Genomic DNA, 24,179 nt, shown 5'->3' with positions numbered 1-24,179 from the left:
CATTAAATATTTTAATTTATAGTTCCTTCTTTAAGTTGATTTATCATGTATTTTGTCATAGTAACAAAAGCTGACTAATAAATCTTTCATCTTGCTTGGACTTCTGAAGGTGCGGAAGGCTAATTAGATTCCTCCTATTAAATATCCTAATATGTTCATTTTATTATTCTTATTTTTTCTCTGCTCAAAATTTCTTATACTTTTGTACATATTCTGGGTATTGACCACAGCCTACCAGATGAAGAAAATGAAACTGAATGTGGTGGTTACATAACATATATATAATAATTGGTTAAATATATAATAATTGGTTATTATAATTCAAGTTATATGACAAATAACTTTAAAAGCATTTTAACAACCAAACACTACCATACATAGGGCCTTGATAATAAAGATCATCTCACTGAGTGACTCTTTTTAAACAATCTCAGCTTCATTTATTCTACACACTAGCAATATGCCATATGATGGCATTATACTGTGGTATCCTTATATTAATGTTCCACTTTCTCTCCTCTGTTTTGCTTTTTAATGGCAATCTTGCATTTTTATATTGCACTAAGCCAACAGACTGTATGGTAGCTAATGACATGTGTTTCTGCTGTCAAAACACATTATATGAAGTCTTCCAGAATTTGAATGTGAAGTCTTAGTTAGAAAATATTTTGCCAATGCTAAAGTATATGTATGGTCATAGATGAAAAAAGTTATTCTAATATAAAGAATATAAACATGATAATGCAGACAACCCATTAAATGCTCTTGTAATGAGAATCTATTTAAACCTTCTAGTTACACTTTATGCGAATTTCTAATTCCCAGTCTTTGCCACCACCTCTTGTCTGCTAATGAATCTGTAACCATAATACTAAGGCCAGATGTAATTCTACATTTGTGATGGATGAATCTCAAAGAGCAAGTTAAAATATTTTTCCAACTTCCCTGAGTCTTTTCCTGGAATTCAGCTTTAGCTGGGCAGATTTCTCTGGTCACTCTACTGTGCTAACAATCTCACAGTGTGTGAAATGACACCTGCTGAAGATGACTGGTAGTGCAGGCAATATGAAGTGCATCAAAGAATGTGTTCTCCTTTGTTCAAATCATAATCTCTGTTCCAAAGAGATTGATTTTAACATTAGAATAAAGTTAGTCTTCTGTCTGGGCTTGTTCTTAACACATGGTTCTTCATCATGCAAGTGACTGCACAGGACTGTTTCACCAAAAACTTAACTATTGATTAAACACCTCTGTCCTGGAGAGAAGCCTTATTTCCTCTATTGATTTGTAATGGCAGAAACGGAGTTTCAGATCTAATACTGCTTAAGTGACACATAAATGTTACTTTGCCTGTTAGCTACGACTCTTTTTCAAGAAAAGCAGTTTGCTAATTAAATTCTTATTAATGATTTTGTTAAGAAATAATTTCCTACTTCTAAGTTCTTTATCTTCTTGATGCTCTCTAATTCAAAATTTTTATCTTCTTTTTAACTTTTCATCTTCATCATCCTTCATCCTTCATCATAATAGATTCTACTTCTCCATCCTTTGAGTTTATATTATTGGTTTTTCTTCTTTCCATCTTGAAAATTCTCTTAATCATTATCTTACCTTGGTAGTACTAAGCACAGAAAAGCATTTTTAGTAGAGAAAATGGGTACAATACTGTACTAAAAAGATAGACAATCATCCCTGAGAGTCTCTCAAACCCATTTCTTTTAGCACATATTATAGTTGTGTTGGTTAAATTGGAAGAATTTTGAAAGCCATCAGACCATCAATGCAGATATGTCCTTATGAAATTCACCACTCTGCACTATTTGATGGACTCTTCTCTGTCACATTTCAGCAGCATCCTGAGTTTGTTCCCCTGCTCCATCATCCCAGATCCATGAACCTCTGGTCACCATTCACCATCAGCCAATGAAAAGCACTAATGGGAAGTGCTGTGGGCTATGGATAAAGAGACCAGAGTGTTCATTCCATGACCTTTCTTGTCTTCCTAAAAGGTTTTCTAAGGCCACTGCTGAGGTGGCAGCAGTTCTTCCGTGACAGCCTCAGGCCAAAGCCCAGGAATACGTCTTTCTCTGCACCTGATACCTGGAAATGTAATCATCTTTCTGCTGTTGCTGATCCATCAATGGACTCCTTACCACTGCCCACACTTCTGTGAGATATCCTTGCCTCAAAAACCATTCAGCAACTTCTTTTTGTGTGCCATTTATTCCAAGGTGAGGTGATTTTAACTTGAAATTTGAATACCATTCTTTTTCTATGAACCTTGGAAGGACCACATATAGTCTCTGAGAAAACACTTATCTTTCATCCAATTGTGAACATGGCCCTTGAAAGACCATTCCTATTCAGAAAATAGTTCTTCATGGGTCCTTGTACATTCTTTTATAATGTTCAAGTTACATGGAGATAAGATGTTTTCTTCGTTCAGTTAGAGCACCAGCATGAAGGTAAGGCACTGAGCCCTACTATAAGAATGTAGAGGCAAACATTATGTGGGCTAAGCCTCAAGGATGCCTTATCTATACTCAGGCCAGATGTTTATTCATACATACATGTCACCTACATCAGAGTGCTTCGGAGTGATTGATTCCACTTGTGCCTGCAGGCTGCTGTTTCATGGCTCCAAAGAGAATGGCTATGACCAGCATGGCAGTTAATTCCAAAACTGGTGAGGGCCGATAGATAAGAAAAGACAAACAGACACATGTAGAGAGAAAACTAAGACCAGGTGGATTATTATGTGCTGATGGAGGTATAATGACCCAGAGCTAGCTCAGGACATTCATTAAATAGATTTTAATATCAAAATAATTTCTTTGTGTAAAAGTTTCTTCAAAGCATGCAAGATGAAGGACAAAGTTCTGGGTTATTCCAATTATAATTATCAACTTGCACTCATAATTCCCAGCAGCTAGTGTCTAAATTCAGGGTCAAGACCAATAGTGCCATGGCATGCATGGGACCTTCTTTCAGAAGGGTGTCATCATAGCAACTGGGCAGTCTAGCGATTTTGCACAAGGAGTTTGCAGCACAGTTGCACTCCTGTGGTCTGCCAGTCAGAGACTGTGATTCAAATCACCAATCCTGATAGATAGTTACAATACTGAAATACTTCTATAGTGGTTGATGAAGAGTCCTGAATGATCCATCCCCTATTGCTGGCCTCCCCCTGACTCTCTTCTGTCATGATCTATATAGTTCCATGTTCTCCTTGCAGCTAAAGCCTTCTGGGTCAACTCTAGCCCTACAGATGGGGTCCATTCTCATCACCTGCAGTGTATGGCATTCTTTGGTTAAGTTTCTGAATAGAAAACATTCATGGAGATCCTGTTTTTATTTAAATTTTTGACATTTTGGAGTTCCTAGGAATTTGGACATTATAATTTAGATTTTTGGAACTAATACACTAAATATTATCTATTTTGACTACTAATGTTTTGAACCCCTTGAATTTTGTACTTGGTCTTCATTTTCTTCACTCTGAAACTCTCCCATCTGTATCCTCACTAGCATTCATTTTCAAATTGGATAGTGCTAACTGATGTCATCAAAAGGATTAAGATAATGAGAGTGGTGTTAGTTACTTCTGGACACAGTGACAGACTCATGTGGGATATCAGCCAGGGTTTGTTATGAGAAAATAAAAGAGTTCACTTTCTCTGGTTAGAACTCTCTGTCGAAAGGTGTGTGTTTTAGGCAGCTTGGATTGCCATAGCAGAATACCATGACAAGGTGGCTTGAACAATAAACATTTATTAAATGTTCTGGAAACTGTGAGACTGAGATCCAGATGTCATTAGAGTGGGATTCTTCTGAGAATTTTCTCCTTGGATTATAGATGACTATCTTCTTCTTGTGTCTCCATATGATCTCCTTCTGTATAAGTGTGTCTGTGTCCTCTTATTTATATAAATATATGTTTTATTATCATTGTAATTTATTAGTTGTACCAATTAATAGACTTCATTGAGCCATTTCCACAGGTGCATTGATCACGTGCACTCTCCCCTTGACCCTCTCTTACCCTCTCCTCTGTCACCCTGTACTGTTCCTGGTCCATAGTGGTCCCTATTCTACTTTTAGGACATTTTTTAAATCCCCCTGGTTTTTGTATTTGAAAGAAAATAGGCTATGTGTGCCTTAACTGTGTCTGACTTATTTCACTTAACTCCATGCCCTTGAGTTCCATCAATTTTCCTATGAATGATGATTGTATTATTTTTTATAGCTAAATAATACTCCTTTGTGTGTGTGTGTATGTGTGTGTGTGTGTGTGTATTTTAATTTGTGAATATTTTGAGAGGCATCTAGGCTGATTCCATATTCCCACTGTAAATAGTGCCACAATAAACATGGGCATTCAGGTATCATTTTGTATGCTGACTTTATTTACTTTTGATAAATACCCAGCAGTGGTATACCTTGATAGTATGGTAGTTCCATTTTTAGATTTTTGAAAAACCTCCATATGTTTTCTACAGAGGTTGTACTCATTTACATTCTTACCATCAGTGTAAAAGAGTTCCTTTTATTCTACATCCTCACCAGCATTTGTAATTTTTTAAAATTATTTTTTATAATAGCCATTGCAGTTGGGGTAAAATGAAATCTCATTGTCGTTCTGATTTGTATTTTCCTGATGGCTAAAAATGTGGAACATTTTTTCATTTATTTACTGGCCATTTGTATTTCTTCTTTTGAGAAGTATATCAAGGTCACTTTTTCCGATTTTTATTGTGTTTACATATTTATTGGTTGTTGAGTTTATGAGTTTTTTAAAGTATATTCTGCATATTATTTCTCTGTCAAATGAATAGCTGAAAAATATTTTCTCTCACTCTCTAAGTTGTCTCTTCACTCTGTTTATTATACCCTTCACTGTGCAGAGGCTTTTAAATTTGATCCATTCCTCATTGTTGGTGAGCAGGTGGTACTAGTGCCTCCCTTCCCCTAAGAAATTCAGGTCCCTGTGGACCTGGAGTCCATGATAAGGAGGAGCATCCCCCATGCAGAGGGGCTGAAGGTGGGGTCTCTGTCTATCATTCCTTCTGAACACAGGTGATGAGGGGACGTGGGTGCCCCTCTATAGAACTTGCCAATGACATTATCTTGTTAAAACCACATAACACAGAGTGTCCTTGTGCTTAAAAAGTTTCCTTCCAAGAACCTACAGGCTAAGATGCAGGAATAGGGATCAAGGAGTGTTGAGAGCCACAGCAGAATGGGCCCCAGCAAACTTCCTGCTGCCAGCAAACTTCCAGCTGCCAGCTGATGATTGGCTCACAGCAGCCTCAGCAAACTTCTAGCTGCCAGCTGATTGGCTCCTCTGCGGTGATGCTCATTGGGCTGTTTCCCTGCCCTTTCAGACCATAGAGCTGCTCATTGGGGGACTTTTTTTGGCTCCGCCCATGCGACCCAGCCAATCGGCCTCAAGAGCAGGAGGAGTTGGGGGGTTGAGAGGCTTGTGGAAATCCAGTGGTGGCAGTTGGGCTCTGAGGAAATTCCTGAAGAGCTCTGTGTGGTATGGCGTGTGTTCTAAAAATAAAGTTTGTTTCTGCTTGATAAGTGGCTGGTGAATTGTGCCTAGCCAGACTGTGGCAAAAGAGGACATGGTGGCCTAGAGTTGTGCTCCTCAAAGGAGGGCTTCATCTGCCAATTGACCAGTAAAACTAATGGCAAATGATCAGACCTGCAAGAAATGAGCCATGTCTGTGAGGACTTTGGAAACTCACGTATTATCCTGCCACCAGCAAGGAACCTTGCCCTGAGGTTTGCAGAAAGCCCTTTGGCTTAGAGGTTTTCATTTGTAACAAATACTGAGCAGTCTCTTTTGTGTGTGTGTGTGTGACCAGCTTGTGGTCTTGCTCCACCTTGGGGACATAGTCTGGCTTCGTTGAGACTTTTTGCAATTTTGATGCTCTCTCTAGATACTTGAACTTGTCCCCTTTCACCAAGCGCTCCATCTCTGCCTTCAGAGTCTGGATCTCTCTTTTATTCTTGAGGAGAATCTGGTAAATGGAGTTAAACTTGTTGATGATCCTCTTCTCGTCTTCCTTTATCTTGCATATAGAGTTCGCCTCATAGGCATCAATGAGAACGTTCATTTACATGTATTCCTGTCTCAACTGTTCCATCTTCCTGTCTGCAGCCTTCCACAAGCTCTGCTACCTGGTTCTTATGTCCTCCAGTGCTCTTGATGCCCATTGATACAACTGTACGTGATGGTTAGTTTATGTTTCAGTTTATTTTCCAGATCGGGGCAGGTCAGTTTCAGGGACACCAGAGAGGAGGCCTTGTGCTCCACCAGGAAAATGTGGCAGATACACTGGGCATATCTGGGGCAAAATAAGTCCTGCAGGCAGTTGTGCTGAGAGCATTTGGAGTGTAGCAGGTTTCCTAATGGTAGCTGCAACAGATGGTCTTGGAAGGCCGGGCTCTCTTGGGATGTGACAGCAAGTGCTCCTGATAGAAGGAGGCCATGCACACTAAGCAGGTCTTCACGGTCTCCTCCACCTTCAGACCGTGGTCACAGACCACCGGGTGTCTGGTCTGGGGGCCACCAGGGGAGCATGGTGTCCAGTTAATGGTGGGTGCCTGCTCCAGCGCGGCCTGTAGAAACTGGTTCACCAGGGTGCATAGTGTCATGTTCTGCTGCTCTGGGAACTCTGGGGAGACAGCATGTTACTTGGGCTCTGGTATGGCTTGCCCTGAAAGGCCCACGTATTGTTCAGGCAACACCTGCAAAAGTTTTGGCCACATGGGGTGGTGGCCAGCTCCATGAATTGCTCCAGGCAGATGGAGCATGACAGCTTCTCAACAGCAGGAACAGCTCCACAATGGCACCAGACTCCTAGGCCGGAGACCAACACACGACCATCCCCAGGCTGCCGAGGACATTGTATATCCTGTTGTACTCAAAGTTTAAATACTCATACACTGCTGTCCTGGCATATCCAGTGGTCTTATTATGGTAGGCATAAAACCTACAAGCCATCTAACTGGAGATTGATCCCAGGGGAGTGTTTTACCGCTGACCACATCCACAATCCTTTTTATTTTTATATTGTATTTTTTTATTAGGGTCTTGCTAAGTTACTTCGGCTCTCTAAGTTGCTGAGGCTGGCTTTGAACATATGATCCTCCTGCCTCTGCATTCTGACTTGCTAACATAGGCATGCACCACTATGCCCGGATCATCTAAGTAACTTGAAGTTTTGAAACTGAAATCTGAACAGAAATCAAGAAGATCCATTTTGACGAATTGTAGAAGATAGTGTTTCTGTCTAAACTCAAGGATTTAGTCACTGTGTGGAGATTTGAAAATATGAGCAAAATGGGGCTAATGCTTAAACTAAGTGTGTCCTAAACATGTCTCCCAGAGTGGCTTCTGTATATGGTGACCAGTAACCTAGTTTGTTATACAAATTGTAAACCAGTCTAAGGTAAGGAATGCACTTTTAACAAAGCAACTAAATCTCCGTCAGTCACAGCAACTCAGCTTCAGACCATCACAAGCTCTCGACTGATCTGACTATTAGCATATAGGTCAGAAATGCTTACTGCACCCAATCAGAGTGTTTCCATATGGCACTTTCTTTTCTCTTGCAGTGAGTGTAATCTGCTGAGGTCGTCTTTGGTCCCAAGTGCAACCTTGTGCTAGATCCTTTTTGTTTTCTTTCCTTAGGCAAGTTTTGCTAAATTAAGTGTTCTCAATTTTTTTTAAACAATTCCCATGTATGAACCAATTGTGAGAACCTGCAAATGTTTGGGAGTGACTAAAAGACTATTTTCTGACCATCTTTGAGCCATCTAGGAGTAGGGTGAGCTGAAGGACCCAGAAACACAGAAGAGGCTATTTTAGGAATAACTGCTTTTCCCACCACAGGGTCAAAAGATAGACCACAGCTTAAGAAACCTGGGATGGGAGAGATGGTGATACCAAGAGTACTACCAGATGAGGGGATCTGGGGAAAACTGAGAGGACCAGCCAGAGGAAATACAGGAGCAAGGCCCTGGAAACCCCAGGAAATGCCCATGAAAGTGTCCCCTCTGAATGCATGTGCAGTCCAGACAGTATCCTGTGGGCTCAGGGAAGAGCAACAACCATCAAGTGAAATTTTCTTGCTCTTTTATTCCCAGGGTAGCTGCTGGACTTGAAGACAAGACCACTAGGCCTGTTTGGCAGAAGAGGTAGATGTACCACATGCAAATGGAGACATCTACTTGCTGCTTGCTGGCCTGGCTCTGCAGGATTCCAGCAAGCCTGGCTGTTCCTGAGAGAGAAACTTCATGTTTCAATGCAATGTCAAGTTTTGACTATTAACCTGGGAATGGCAGTGTAATTACTGCAACCAGACCTCATTTTGTTCCTGGAGAGAACTAGTGGATTTTTTCTTATCTGAACACAAGCAGGTGAGCCATGGGAACCCTAAGTTTCACCCAAGAGCTGGAGACACCAGTACCCCGGAGCTGGTGTGCATAGGTAGTGTGGAGGGAACAAAATCAGTTTTGAAGAACTCTATGAATGCAGCTTATTCACAGTTAAAGCAAAAGTAACTAGGATTACAGAAAACAGTCCTTTAACACCAAAGTAAATTAGTAGAAACCCACTAAATATCATGTTAAAAAAAGTGATTTGTAAAATTACTTGAAAGAACATTTATTTTTGTTTCTCAGCACTATAAATATGTAGTGTGTATTAAACATTAGTTTTTGTGCTACAACAGTGTTTAATTCTGGAAACAATATGCCACAATTGTGTGTACTTTATTTAGCAAGTAAAAGTTAAGTTGGCAATCATGCAGTAAAAATAAAAACAATGATAATATCAACATCATCCAATAGGAATTATGCAAAGTGTTTTAATATTGTAACTCATTTCCTGTTCACTACAATGTTATTAACATTCATTCTTATTTTAGGAAGTGATGTTTGGAGACACTAAATGACTTGCTTAAGTCATACACCTAGAATGTGGGAAGTTGCTGTCACTCTAGAGACCACAGCATACAAAAAATTTGTACACCTCATGAAGTTTTTATTGATATTGGAAATAGGTATGTAAAGTGTTCCTAGCAACAGATTGTGGCAGAAATATAAAAGAGTGGAGGGATGGTATTACTTGTAAAGTTTCAGGAGGATTCCTAAAAGAGATATCTGAATGGTCAACTGGTCGATGGAAAAAAATGGTAGAGATTGTTGAGAACATCAAGGAGCTGGGGGCAGCAATATCAAGTATTAGACAAAGCAGGGAAGAATAACTTCAGACGTAATGTAATGTCACAATGAGAATGAGAAAAACGAATGCACAAAAATGTTTCCTAGAGGAGAGCTTAGCATCTTCTAATTCCCATTCACTGTGGCTGGCAAAGCATTGTTTTATAGCTTTCTGGATGGTATCACTTGTGATGGTATCACTTGTGTTGTTTGCATAACTGTACCATAAGTGTGAGAAGCATGGGTCACATGTTTATGGGGAGATAGACTGTTCTGGATATGACAACTCATCCCAAGGAAGGGGGCCCCAGCAAACCTCTGAGTAATCACAGAGTCCTGTATTTGTTTGTAAAATGCAACAATCCACTTTGACCCTGGAAATAATTACAGCAATTTATTGTGTTATAAAAATGGTTATGAATGTGACCAACCTTGGAGAACTGGGAAGCCATTGGGACTATCTGGAGCTGGATGTGTCATACTGTTAAGGTGGTAAGAAGGACAGAAAGTGTAGCTGTGTTTGGGAAAGCTTGGAGTAATTTCTTCCTGTGGGAATTCTTTACATGTAAAAGTCCTTGAAATTGTCAATAGCATTGTAGTCTATGAAGGGGAATTATTCTTAGAGATAACATTGTAGAATGCCTTCCTGTTTTTGTTTTTGCTTATTTGCAAAAGAGCTTTTTCCATTGGAATATGAAGAAGGAATCACATATTTTACCACACCACATTGTATTCTGGAGTGCCTGATTCATTGAAGTCAATATGAAACCTTATTAAATAAGAGTCTATTTCAAAATCAAATTTGTAATAGATTCTAGATGCCATTTAGAGAGTCTTTCATCTCTGGATTTAAAAAGGCACTTCAAGTTGGGCAAGGTGGTACACACATGTAATCCCAGATATTCAGGAGTCTGAGGATGATTGAAAGTTGAAAAACAGCCTCAGCAACTTAGCAAGACCCTGACTCAAAATGAAATAAAAAGGGGGCAGGGCTGAGAATATAGCTCAGTTGGTAGAGTGCTTGCCTTGCATGCACAAGGCCCTAGGTTCAATCCCCAGCACCACAAAAAAGAATGAAAGAAAAAAGGGGCTTGGGGTATAGCTCAGTGGTATAGCATGTGTTCATACTAGGACCCAGATTCAATCTCCAGTACTGTGAAACAAAACAAATTATTTTCATCAAAAGATTTTGACGTGAAAAATTTGAAAACAAGGGAGATGTATTTTTGTTCTCCAATATCTTAATTTTTTTTGGTTATCTATGTCTTGGTATGTTTAAAAATGCTGAAATATTTATAAGTTTTATAGTAGGTAAATTTTATTAAAATAAAATACAGGTAGCTATGAAGTTTGTAGTATAAATATCTTTGTAATGGATTGAACCCCTGAATTACTTCTGGATAAGGTTCTTGGTTTCTGCCATGAAAATTGGACACACAAATCATCAAGGTGACATGTGACAGATGGATATATACAGTGAGTTATGGGAATTTTGCTTTAATGCAAACTGTTCATTGCTGTTTTGCCCAGCTTATTGAACTATGAATTGCTACCAAGGGACAATACATTCAGCATGTCAGAGTAATTAACTATTATTATGAATGCTTATCTGTTTTCAGTCTTTACAACCACCTCTAAAGACTGAGTAGTAATCAATTAATAATGTTAAAAATCAATTTGAAAAGGATGCACTATTCTTTGTAAAGCATTTTCCATATAGAATATTTCCTAATTTGTTTCCTGTTTCTTTGATAACCTAAACTTACCCTGTGTAAGTTCCACTATAAAAAAACAAATAGTCCAATGGAGAGTATTAGAGGACATCCATGATCATATTTCTTTATTTTATGATTTGATGACATTACAAGAGAGTAGAGTAGAAAAATTAATAGGTGTAAATTTTTAATTATGAAGAATGGGACTTCTTATTGAGACAAATAGACTTAAGGAGTCCTTGTGTCAGCTCTACTTCTTTTAATAAAAGGACTGTGATGCTTTTATCATGATGGATAACCTGAGAGATCCAACCAGTGACACATGCTTGACAGATGTCTTTAAAAAAATGAGATAAGTACATTGCTTATAAGTGATAAGAAATGTGTAATTTTACCAATTGCATCCTTTGGCAAGTGCTGAGGTATAATAATTGAAACTTTTCATTATGGATTATTCTAATATAAATATGATTAAATGTACAATTTTCTCAATTCAGATGTTTCAATGTTCCCTACTAGGAGTTTCATTAGTCTCTGTGTGTATCTCAAACATGGATTAAGTGATATATTTTGAAGGATTCTAAACTGTTTGAAGTAACGTGTCCTTTTCAGCCCTATAATGAACATATAACAGAGCTCAACTGCCTGAGTCTTAGAAAATATTCATTTCTTAGAATTCTTTCCAAATGAAATCTTCTACATAGCTTAGTTTAAGCTATGTTCACTGAACATTAACACTTTATATTTTGGAAATGTGTAGTATCATTTCACAGCTGGGCAAGGTGGCACATTCCTGTAGTCCCAGCAGTTGGAGAGGCGGAGGCAGTAGGATCACAAGTTCAAAGCTAGCCTCAGCAAAAACAAGGCACTAAGCAATTCGGTGAGACCCTGGCTCTAAATAAACTACAAATAGGACTGAGGATGTGGCTCAGTGGTAAAATGCCATTTAATTCAATCCTTGGTAGCCCCTCCTCTCCAAAATATATTATTTGAGGGCTTTACCACATTTTAAGGAACAAAACATTACAACAATAAAGGATTAAATATGAACTTCCCAGAGGATAAACTAAGAATATTGTCAGAAATCTTGTTTGTAAAAAAATCTTTTCATGATACTTAGCTTTTTTTATTTGAAAAATATAGCTAATTCTCCAAGTTTCATATTACCTGCTATGTGCAGAATAATGTGCTAGCTGGACAGCCCCCTGGGAGATAGATATGAGTCCAGATGCCTCTTTGCTGCTCAGTTCTTGTCTCCAATGAAATAAAATATGACATTGATGCATTTTACTTGTCAATACTAAAGCTGAACAAACAAGATAATTTCTCTCACTGAAGGTTGGCAGCATTTTATTCACGTTTAAAATTCGAGATTCTCTAAAGTGTGGGTAAGAGGTGAGGCTGGTGAAAACCCATAGAGGAAGGAATTTGGCAGGTCTGTATTTGGAATCTGCAGTTCCTCTATTCAGAGGCAATGGTATTACCATGGAACCAAAGTTCCAGAGGATTTTCCCAAGGAGAGAACACCATTTGGGAGGCCGTGTCTCAGTGTCTTTGTGTTCTGGGGACAGGACAAGGCTGGTGGTGTCCCTCTTGTGCTTGCAGTTGGTGAAGTGGTTTTAGATCTACTAGGAATGAGGAATGGATGTGGGGTCTCTGTGGAAGTTCTCCATGTGTTAGGTTTTTTTGGGAACTCTATGAAGTGCCTGTGCAGGGTCTCTTGAAATCTGTGTGAGGTCTCTGCGGTGCTACGTGTAGAGGATTCTCTATAAGAATCTTCTGTGAGGACTCTCCTGTGGTGAGATCTTTATGTATGTCTCTGTGGATTTTCTATGTAGGAGGAGGTCCCTGTGGGAGACTGTGAGGCTTTTGTAATCCTGGGAGGCACTGTAGGACATCTCTGTGGCATCTCTGTTAAGGACTCTCTGGGGCAGGAAGAGGGCTTCATGTTTTTTCTCTGTGTGAGTTCTGTGCGGACAACTCTGTAGAAAACCTGTAAAATCACTGTGGAGGTTCTCTGGGTATGTGGGGCAATATGAGGTCCTGTGAGAATTAGTGTGTAATGTTGCCCTGAGAGGTTACAGTGCCATCACTTGATAAATGTGTGTGGTCTCTGTGGGAGGTCACTCTATGGTTCCTCTGCACAAGTTTCTGTGTGAGGTCTTTCTATGCCTATTCTGTGTTAGAGATCTCTTTGGGAGAAGTCTCTGAAGGTGAGCTTTGTGAAGTCCCTGGGAAATCTCTGTGAGGTTTCGCTAATTGCACTGAAAGTCCCTGTACTGTCTCTACTGGTTCTTGTATGGTCATCTTTCTGGGGTCTCTGTGAGGTCTCTATGAGAATCTTTGAAGCTTCCATAGGGTCTGGGAGACTAAGTGGTGTCTCTGTGAGGGAGTGGTGTAAATACTGTGGCATTGAGAAGTTACTGAGGGAGATCTCTGCCTTAGGTCTCCATGAGAGGTCTCTGAAATTTCTCTCAGTGCAAGTCTCTCTCAGAGGCCTGTGTGGAGGTCTCTGTGAGATCTGTGTGAGGATCTGTTCTCTTATTATTTTGCGGGTGTCTCTAGGGATTGAAATCAAGGACACTCCACCTCTGAGCTGCATCTCCAGCCCTATTTTGAATTTTATTTAGAGATAGGGTCTCACTGAGATGTTTAGTGTCTCACTGCTACTGAGGCTTGTTTTGAAATTGTGATCCTCCTGCCTCAGCCTCCTAAGCTGTTGGAATTACAGGCAAGCATCACTGTGCCGGGCTGTTCCCTTATTTTTTTTTTAAAGAGGAGGGGGAGAGAGAGAGAGAGAGAGCAAGAGAGAGAGAGAGAGAGAGAGAGAGAGAGAGAGAGAGAGAGAGAGAGAGAGAGAGAGAGAATTTTTTAATATTTATTTTTTAGTTATTGGAGGACACAACATCTTTGTTTGTATGTGGTGCTGAGGATCGAACCCGGGCCGCACGCATGCCAGGTGAGCGCGCTACCGCTTGAGCCACATCCCCAGCCCTCCCTTATTTTTAAGGGGAATCCTTGTGAGATATTTTCTGTGGTGGCTGTCAGAGGTCTCTGTGATGTTCACCATGGCTCTTTGTTGGGGTCTGTGTATGGTTCTATGTGTGAGTCTTTGTGAGATCTCTGTGTGTCAATGGCTTAAGCAGCAGACACTTATTTCTCATCTTGTTGCAGGGTGGAAGTGCAAGATTAGAGGGATTCTGATGACCCACATCATGAATTATAGATACAGCCTTTTCCTTGTATCTTCACAGAGTAAAGAGAGAGGAGAAGTAATTTCCCGTGTTTATGAGGGTTAAGCTCCACTTTCATAACTGAGCTCCTTCCCAAATGCCCCAACATCCTAACACCATCACATTAGAGATTGAGTCTTCAATATTTAAAGTTGGGGTCAAGACATTTAATCCACAGTGCCCCAAATACTAGGAATAGAAGTAGATAATCACACAGAAAATGGGCTGAGAAATGGATAACACTTAAAATTCTGAAGATTCATGTTTCAATTTGTTCTTGGTTCATCTTCTCCTGATCAGTGTCTTGGAAGCAAGGACTCAAGGCAAGACTTGGATGACGACTGTAGTGACTGACATGCACTGTACACACCCAGCGCCAAGCTGCAGCACACAGGCAGAATGCGCTAGCAACAAGCTTTAAAGTGAAATTGTTTCAAGATTATAGAAAACATCTCTCCTGGACAAACAGTTTTAGGATCCTGTGTATCCAGGAGTTTTTCTCTGTTTTGCATAGATGCCTCCCAGTTTGTTAACTGATATTCTTTTATCAGCACATAGAAATTACACAGAATAGTGGGTTTCATTGTGGTATGTTTGTATATGCACATTGCATAATTTGATAAATTTAAATACTCAGCACCTCCTTACTCTCCTTTCTTCTCTTCCCTTCATCCCTTCCTCTATGTTACTGCTCTCATGAGATCCTTTTTTTTCTGGCTAAATTCCACATTTGAGAGAAAACATGATTCTTGCCTTTCTGAGTGTACTCATTTTGTCTAAAAATGGTCTCTAGTTCTATCCATTTCTCTGCAAATGACATAGTTTGATGATTCTTTAAGGCTGAAAAAAAACTCTGTTGTGTCTATATATCACATTTTCTTTATTCAAACATGTATTGACTGATACTTAGGCTGGTTCCAAACTTGGTAATTCATACAGTAATTCAAAATTGCAGTTGTGAATTGCTCTTCTAAACATGGACAGGCATAGGTCACTATTCTATGCTGACTTAAATCTTTTAGTTAAATACTGAGGAGTGAATAGTATAGCTGGGTCATATTGTTGTTCCATTCCTAGTCTTTTGAGGAATCTCTATAATTACTCCCATAGTTGCTATCTTAATTTACATTCCTACAAAGGCTGTATAAGGGTTCTTTCCTCCCACATTCTGACAGAATCTATTGTTATTTGTAATTTGAAATTAAAACTCATTGTAGTTTTGATTTACATTTCCCAGATGACTATAGTTGTCAAACATTTTTAAAATATAATTTTTGGCCATTTATAATTTTGCTTTTTGAAAATGTCTAAAATTTTTTGCCCATTTATTGAATGGGCTTCTGATATTGAGTTTTTTGAGTTCTTTATGTGGTCTAGATATTAATCTTCTGTTAGAATAGCTGGCAAAGGGTTCTTCCCTATTCTGTGGATTCTGTCCTTGTGCTATGAATTGTTCCCTTCACTGTGATGACATCTAACTTTTTGCTCTTATTTACTGAGTTATAAAGTCCTATTGAAGAAATCATTACCTACACCTATATGTTGCAGCATTTTCTTTTTCTTTTCTTTTTTAAATTGATTTTATTTTTAAATACAAGATACTGGAATGTATTTATAATTCTGTTTACACATATACAGCAAAATTTTTCATATCTCTGTATATAAATTATGCTTATACCAATTCATGTCTTTATACATGTACTTTAAATAATGATGTCCATCATATTCCACCATTATTGCTAACCCCATGCCCCCCTCACTTCCCCTTCCACCCCTCTACCCTATTTAGAGTTTGTCTATTCCTCCCATGCTCCCTTTCCCTACCCCACTATGAATCAGTCACCTTATATGAGAGAAAACATTCAACATTTGTTTTTTTTTGGGGATTGGCTAACTCCACTTAGCATTATCTTCTCCAACTCTATCCATTTACCTGCAAATGCCATGATTTTATTCTCTAATTGCCAAGTAATATTCCATTGCGTTTATATGCCACTTTTTTTTATCCATTCCTCTACTGAAGTGTATCTAGGTTGGTTCCACAGTTTAACTATTATGAATTGTGCTGCTATAAATATTAATGTGGTTGTGTCCCTGTAGTATGTTGTTTTTAAGTGCTTTGGGTATAGGCTGAGGAGAGGGATAGCTGGATCAAATGGTGGTTCCATTCCCAGTTTTTCAAGGAATCTCCATACTGTTTTCCATATTGGTTGCACCAATATTGGGATTTGCAGTCCCACCAGCAATGAATGAGTGTACCTTTTTTCCCCACATACTTGCCAACACTTATTGTTATTTGTCTTCATAATAACTGCCATTCTGACTGGAGTGAGATGATATCTTAGAGTAGTTTTGATTTGCATTTCGCTAATTGCTAGAGATGATGAACATTTTTTAATATATTCTGAGAAGTGTCTGTCAAGGCCCATGGCCCATTTATTGATTGGATTATTGTTTTTTGGTCTTTACTTTTTGAGTTCTTTCTATACCCTAGTGATTACTGCTCTATCTGATGTGTGAGGGGTAAAAATTTTCTCTCAGGATGTAGGCTCTCTATTTACCTCACAAATTGTTTCTTTTGCTGAGAAGAAATTTTTTAGTTTGAGCCCATCCCATATATTGATTCTTGGTTTTAATTCTTACACTATAGGAATCTTATTAAGGAAGTTGTGACCTAAACCCACATGATGATGATTAGGGCCTACTTTTTCTTCTATTAGACACAGAGTCTCTGGTTTAATTCCTAGGTCTTTGATCCACTTTGAGATGAGTTTTGTGCATGATGAGAGATAGGGATTTAAGCTCATTTTCTTGGGCATATAGATTTCCAGTTTTCCTAGCACCATTTGTTGAAGAGGCTATCTTTTCTCCAATGCATGTTTTTGGCCCCTTTGTCTAATATAAAATAATTGTAATTTTGTGGGTTAGTCTCTGTGTCCTCTATTCTATATCATTGGTCTTCCAGTCTGTTTTGGTGTCAATACCATGCTGTTTTTGTTACTATTACTCTGTAGTATAGTTTGAGGTCTGGTATAGTTATGCCACCTGCTTCACTCTTCCTGCTAATGATTGCTTTAGCTATTCTTGGTCTCTTATTTTTCCAGATGAATTTCATGATTGGTTTTTCTATTTCTATGAGGAATGTCATTGGGATTTTGATTGGAATTGCATTAAACCTGTATAGTGCTTTTGGTAGTATGGTCATTTTGATAATATTAATTCTGCCTATCCAAGAGCAAAGTAGATCTTCTTATCTTCTAAGGTCCTCTTTAATTTTTTTTATTTAGGATTCTGTAGTTTCCATTGCATATATCTTTCACCTCTTTAGTTGAGTTGCTTCCCAAGTATTTTATTTTTTTAAGGCTCTTGTAAATGGGGTAGTTTTCCTTATTTCCCTCTTAGAGTATTTGTCACTGATATACTTAAATGTCTTTGATTTATGGGTGGTTATTGTATATCCTGCTACTTTGCTGAATTCATTTACTAGTTCTAGAAATTTTCTGGTGGAGATTTTTGGGTCTTCTAGATATAGAATCATATCATCAGCATACAGTGCTAATTTGTTCTTTTCCTATACACATCCCTTTAATTTCTTTTGTCTAATTGCTCTGGCCAGTGTTTCAAGAACTATGTTGAATAGAAGTGGTGGAAGAGGATGTCCCCATTTTGTTCCAGTTTTTAGAGGGAATGCCTTTAATTTTTCCCCATTTAGAATGATGTTGACCTGAGGCTTTGCATAGATTGCCTTTATGATGTTTAGATATGTTCCTGCTATTCCTAGTTTTTTAGTGTTTTGAACCTGAAGGGGTGCTCTATTTTGTCAAATGCTTTTTCTGCATCTATTGAGATGATCATATGATTCTTATCTTTGTGTCTGTTGATGGGATGAATTATATTTATTGATTTCCATATGTTGAACCAACCTTGCATCCATGGGATGAATCCCACTTGATCATGGTGCACGATCTTTTTGATATGATTTTTATTCAATTTGCCAGAATTTTATTGAGAACTTTTGCATCTATGTTCATTAGAGATATTGTTCTGAAGTTATCTTTTTTTTTTTTTGGTGTTTCTTTGCCTGATTTTGGAATCAGGGTGATTTTGGCCTCATGAATGAGTTTGGAAGTGCTGCTTCTTTTTCTATTCCTGTAATAAATTGAAAAGCATTGGTTTTAATTCTTTAAAGGTCTTGTAGAACTCAGCTGTGTATCCATCCAGTCTTGGGCTTTTCTTAGTTGGTAGGCTTCTGATGGCATTTTCTATTTCATCACTTGATATTGGTTTGTTTAAATTGTGTATATATTCCTGGTTCAATCTGGGAAAATCATATCTTAAGAAATTTGTCGATGCCTTCAGTGTCTTCTATTTTATTGGAGTATAATTTTTCAAAATAATTTCTAATTATTCTCTGTATTTCTGTAGTGTCTGTTGTGATATCACCCTTTTCATCACATATGCTGGTAATTTGAGTTTTATTTCTGTCTCTTCATTAGCACAGCTACCTGTCTGTCAATTTTTTTTTCAAAGAACCCAACAGTTTTGTCAATTTTTTCAATTGTTTCTTTTGTTTTTATTTCATTGATTTCATCTCTAATTTTAATTATTTATTGTCTTCTACTGCTTTTTCTGTTGATTTGTTCTTATTTTTCCAGGGCTTTGATTTGTAATGTGAAGTCATTTGTTTGTTAACTTTTTCTTCTTCTAAGAAATAAACTCCATGCAATAAACTTTCCTTTTAGAACTTCTTTCACAGTGTCCCAGAGATTTTAATATGTTGTATCTATATTCTAATTTATCTCTAAGAATTTTTTCATCTCCTCCTTGATGTCTTCTGCAACCCATTGTTCATTCAGTAGTAATTATTTAGTCTCTAGGTATTGGAGTAATTTTTATTTTGTAGTTGATTTCCAATTTCATTCCATTATTTTCTGATAAAATGCATGTTAGTATCTCTACTTTTTTGTATTGCTAAGAGTTGCTTTGTGACATAGTATATGGTCTATTTTAGAGAAGGATTCATGTGCTGCTGAGAAGAAAGTATATCCACTTGCTGCAGGTTGAAATATTCTGTATATGTCAGTTAAGTCTAAGTTATTGGTTATATTGTTGAATTCTATAGTTTCTTTATTCAACTTTTCTTTGGAAGATCTGTCCAGTGGTGAGAGAGGTATGTTAAAGTCATCCAAGATTATTGTGTTGTGATCAATTTGACTCTTGAACCTGAGAAGAATTTGTTTGATGAACATAGCTTCACCATTGTTTGGAGCATATATATTTATGATTGTTATGTCTTTTTGGTATATGGTTCTCTTGAGTAGTATGTAATGTCCATATTTATCCCTTTTGATTAACTTTGGCTTAAAATCTACTTTATTTGATATGAGTATGGAAACCCCTGCTTGATTCTGCAGTCCATGTGAGTAGTAGGATTTTTCCTAACCTTTCATCTTCAGTCTGTGTATGTCTTTTCCTATCACATGAGTGTCCTGGAGGCCGTATGTTGTTGGGTCTTTTTGTTTGTTTGTTTTTTATCCAATCTGCTAGCCTATGTCTTTAGATTGGTGAGTTTAAGCCATTAACATTCAGGGTTATTATTGAATGTCGAGACATTGATTAAGATTATTGAGAAATGTTTTGTATTCCCAGCCATATTTTTAATTTTTTTGTTATTTAACTTGACTTGATTTTCTTCTTGATTAGTTTTTCCTTTAGGGTACTACCTCCCTCTGCTGATTTTCATTGTTGTTTTTCGTTTCCTCTTCATGGAATATTTTTCCTAGGATGTTTTATAGTGCCAGTTTTCTAACTATAAATTCTTTTAACTTTTATCATGGAAGGTTTTTATTTCGTCTTCAAATATACCTTAATTTTTCTGGATACAAGATTCTTGGTTGGCACCTATTTTCTGTCAGAGCTTAATATATATTGTTCCAGGATCTTCTACCTTTCAAGGTCTGTGTTGAAAATCTGTCATTACCCTAACTGGTTTTACCCTATATATAATCCGATTACTTTCTATTGTGGCTTTTAAAATTCTTTCCTTATTCTTTATGTTGAGCATTTTTATTAAAATGTGCCTTGTTGTGGATCTGTTGTGACTTTGTATATTTGGCATCCTGTAGGCTTCTTTAATTTAGATGTCCAATTGATTCTTCATGTTTTGGAGGTTTTCTTATATTATTTCACTGAATAGATTGTTCATTCCTTTGGTTTGAACCTCTATGTCTTCCTCTATTCCAACAACTCTTAAATTTGGTCTTTTTATGTTATCCCATATTTATTGAATATTCTGCTCATGTTTTCTTACCATTATCACTCTATGGTCTATTTTCTTTTCAAGATTATATATTTTGTCTTCTTTGTCTGATGTCCTATCTTTCAAGTGGTCTACTCTGTTGGTGATGCTTTCATTTGAGTTTTTAATTTTGCTTATTGTTTCTTTCATTTCAAAGATTTCTGTTTTGTTAGTTTTTGTTTTTTTAGAACCTGTATCTCCCTGTTGAGGTGATCCTTTTCCTTCCTACTTTGTTTATGCAGCTCCTTGTCAATGTGATCTTTCACTGCCTGTATTTGCTTTCTTATATCTTCCTTGAGTTCACAGAATATTTTAACCATGTACATTCTACACTCCTTTTGTGTAATTTCTTCTGCTGTCGCTGCCAATGATTCTAATGATGTGGTGTCTTGATTTGTTTGGGACACTTTCTTCCCTTGTCTTTTCATGTTGCTCATGTGTCTTCCTTTCCTGCTCTGTGGGTCTGGGGTGTTATTGTTTTTACCCTATAGGTTTGTAGTGCTCTTGTAGGGTTCCAAAATTTCTCCTTTGTGGAGAAGGACAATGTTAACAGATCCCAATATCAACAATATACCACTTATGAACAATTTGTTGTTATTAATGCATTTACAGTTTAGTATCAATGTACAGAAGTATTGGATTCAATTATTATCTAAAATATAATCAGTAGTTTTGTAAAATAGGTTTATAGTTTCTGATGATGGACAATGAACTGAGAGTAGGGCATAGGACAATATGCTGAGAAGGTAGGATGTGAAGATATAGAGTTAATGTATCTTAAGAAGTGTGAAAGAGAAATAAAATGAAGAGGATTAGTAGCAAGAGAATAGACAGGAAGTAATATAGGGTAGACAAGTATGTGGGAAGACAGTAGAGTACATCTAACAAACACTTATATGTATTTAGAAAAATACAGGAATTTAAAATCATAAAGTTTGGAGGGAGAAAGAAAAATGAAAGAAGAAAAAAGAAAAAAGGGATATATATATATATATATTATTCAGATGACTCAGTTCTCAAAATCCTATTTCATGCAAAGTTCTTGATTTCATGTATGTTGGGGATATGAGGGCTGGAGAATAGAGGTATAGAAGAGAAAGAGAAAAAAATACTCAGAAGGAAGAAACCAGAGTCGTTGCTAGTTTTAGAGATCCGTATCTTTTCTGCTTCTTTTCTCATCCAATAGGCAGGGTTGTCTGTTGTAAGCTGGTTTCTCTGCCCTCAGGATGGTGGAGGTAACCAGGGTAGGAAGACTGGTCCTGGTGCAGAGTAGCTGGAAGTGGGGAATGGCACCCTCCAGTCTCTGCAGGAAGACTGCACCTCATGGGTCTCTTTTTGGGAAGGCTTATATGACTTGAGCACCTAAAATTATCTCCCTATCTTGCCTGGAGATTTCCCAGTTCCTGATCTCTCTGTTAGGCTTCAAACTTTAGTCTCCCTCTCCATTAACAATTCCCAATTGAGGAACCTCTCACACGGAGGCTCTTGTGGTTGGTGCCCTGATCGCACTGAGCGCCTGTGTTGGACAGCTACTGTGTTGTGTTATCATGGCTGGGGAGAGGAGAGATTGCAAATCTGGTACCTGGCTGCTGGAGATCTGATCTGGTTGCTTCTCCCACCTAATATGGACAGAATGTTGAGCCAAGATGGAGGCAGTCTGCTTTCAGCCCCAGGGTATCTGGTGGGGTAGGGAAAGCTGGGAGGTGGCGTTGTGCTATGTTAGGTAGCAGCTGAGTGACCTGGGTGGTAGTGGAGCGAAGTCTCAGAGATCTGCAGATGTGTTAATAGGTGATTCTGCTAAGGCGCCTGCAAGCTCTGCGTGGCTAGATCTTCGGACTTTAGGTGTTGGGAGCCAGGAGTCCTGCTTGAACACTGAGACCTAGAGCCCTGAGTGGGGTCACAGTGCTGGAGATTTCTGTGGAGAGCAGCTGTATAGGGGTCTTCTAACACTCTCCGCTTTTTCTTTTTTATATTCTTTCAGTTGCAGAGTTTCTGATCTTAATCCTAAATTTTCTCTTCTATCAGTTGCAGAGTTTCTGATCTTAATCCTAAGTCTTTGGCCCAATTGTATTGACTTCTTGAGGGACAGGTGTCTGTTTTCAATCTTCTGTGAATATCCAGTTTTCCCAGCATAGCTTGTTATAGAGGCTTGTCTTGTCTCTAGTGTAACTTTTTGGCACCTTTGTCAACCAGATTCCTCTAGTTGTGTGAGTTTGACTATCCAGGGTCTTTTGTTCTTCTGTACAAATCTAAGGAATTTTTTTCTGGTTTTGAGAAGAGTATCACTCGTTTTTCAATGGCAATTGCATTAGATCTCCAGATTGATTTTGATAGTATGGCTATTTTAACAATATTAAATCTTCCTAACCATGAACATGGAAGGTCTTTCCGTCTTTTGGTGTCTTCTTCAATTTGATAAATTTTTTTCAATGTTTTGTAAATTTTTCTGAGAGAAATTTTTCACCTTTTAGGTTAAATTTGTTGCTAACTACTTTATGTTCTTGGAAGCTATTGTTAATGAACATTTTTTTCCTGATTTCTTTCTCAGATCTATCACTAGTGTATAGGAAAAAAATTGATTTCTATATGTTGATTTTATATCCTGCTACTTTACTAAGTTTGTTTATCAGCTATCAGCTTTAGAAGTTTACTGGTGGAATTTTTTGGATCTTCTAAGTTATGCATAATATCATCTGCAATCAGAGGCAATTTGACTTTTTCTTTTCTATTTGAATCCCTTTTGTTTTCCTTTCTTGCCTAATTGCTGTGACTCTTTAGTCACAGGACTATATTGAATAGGAGTGGTGAGAGTGGACATCCTTGTCTTATTCCTAATTTTAGAGGAAATCCTTTCAGGTTTTCCCTATTCAGTACAATGTTGACATTGGGTTTGTCATATATGTCTTTGATTATGTTAAGGCTAGTTCCACACACCATCATCAGCAGGACGATCAGGAGTGTGGCCACGAACACCAGCAGCGTCACCTTGAGGTTGTGCCACATTTTGAAAGAATGATGGTTGCCTCAAGACAGCAGGCATGTAGCAGTGGGTGGGCCAGAGACATAGCAGGGTGCCAGAGGGCACAGGCAGTGAGTACTTCAGGGTAGCACCGCCAGGGTGCAAAGTAGCACTAAAAGGAGCTGGGAACCTGGCATGGCCTTAGGTCAACCTTCTTTCTTGCCAGGGTGAACAGGGTGCAGGAGGGAGCTGTGCCACAGGGTACCGCTATACCTCATGGCTTTGGGGAGCCAAGGACCTTGACCCCCGAAGACACGAGTGGCAGCTGGATGCTCTTCCACTGTGGATACCACATGTCTAAGGAGACGGTTGAGCTTGAGGACACATGGTGGCCACAAGACCCTGGTTGCCACCCACTGAGGATCCCATGGCTCCCAGGCATGCCAGATGTCAACGTCTCTGGATGGCTTCTGCAGTAGCTTCTCTACTCCTGATATATTGTATTTCTAGTTTGAGTCTTATAATTTTTTTAGTTTCTTCTCAGAATCCTTTGATGATCACTCATCATTAAAATGTCAAGTTGTTCAATCTGCATGTCTTGGTAAAGTTTGTGGTTTTCTTCTTGCTCTTGATTTTTAATTTCATTCCATTATCATTGGAATAAGATATATAAAATTATTTCAACTTTTTTGTATTTGCTAACACTTGCTTTGGTGCCTAAAATATAATCTGTTTTGTTG

The 24,179-nt window shown here is 38.2% G+C and overlaps 1 pseudogene; it reads right to left on the bottom strand.

Moving 5' to 3' along the window:
* Window positions 1–5,753: 5,753 nt before the first annotated feature.
* On the bottom strand, window positions 5,754–23,483 carry LOC144365709 (E3 ubiquitin/ISG15 ligase TRIM25 pseudogene; annotated as a pseudogene).
* Window positions 23,484–24,179: the final 696 nt, after the last annotated feature.

The sequence above is a fragment of the Ictidomys tridecemlineatus genome, chromosome 7 (assembly GCF_052094955.1).
Source record: "Ictidomys tridecemlineatus isolate mIctTri1 chromosome 7, mIctTri1.hap1, whole genome shotgun sequence".
Taxonomy (NCBI): domain Eukaryota; kingdom Metazoa; phylum Chordata; class Mammalia; order Rodentia; family Sciuridae; genus Ictidomys; species Ictidomys tridecemlineatus.
Note: the sequence above shows the minus strand (reverse complement) of the source record. Positions and strands in the feature narration are given on the sequence as shown.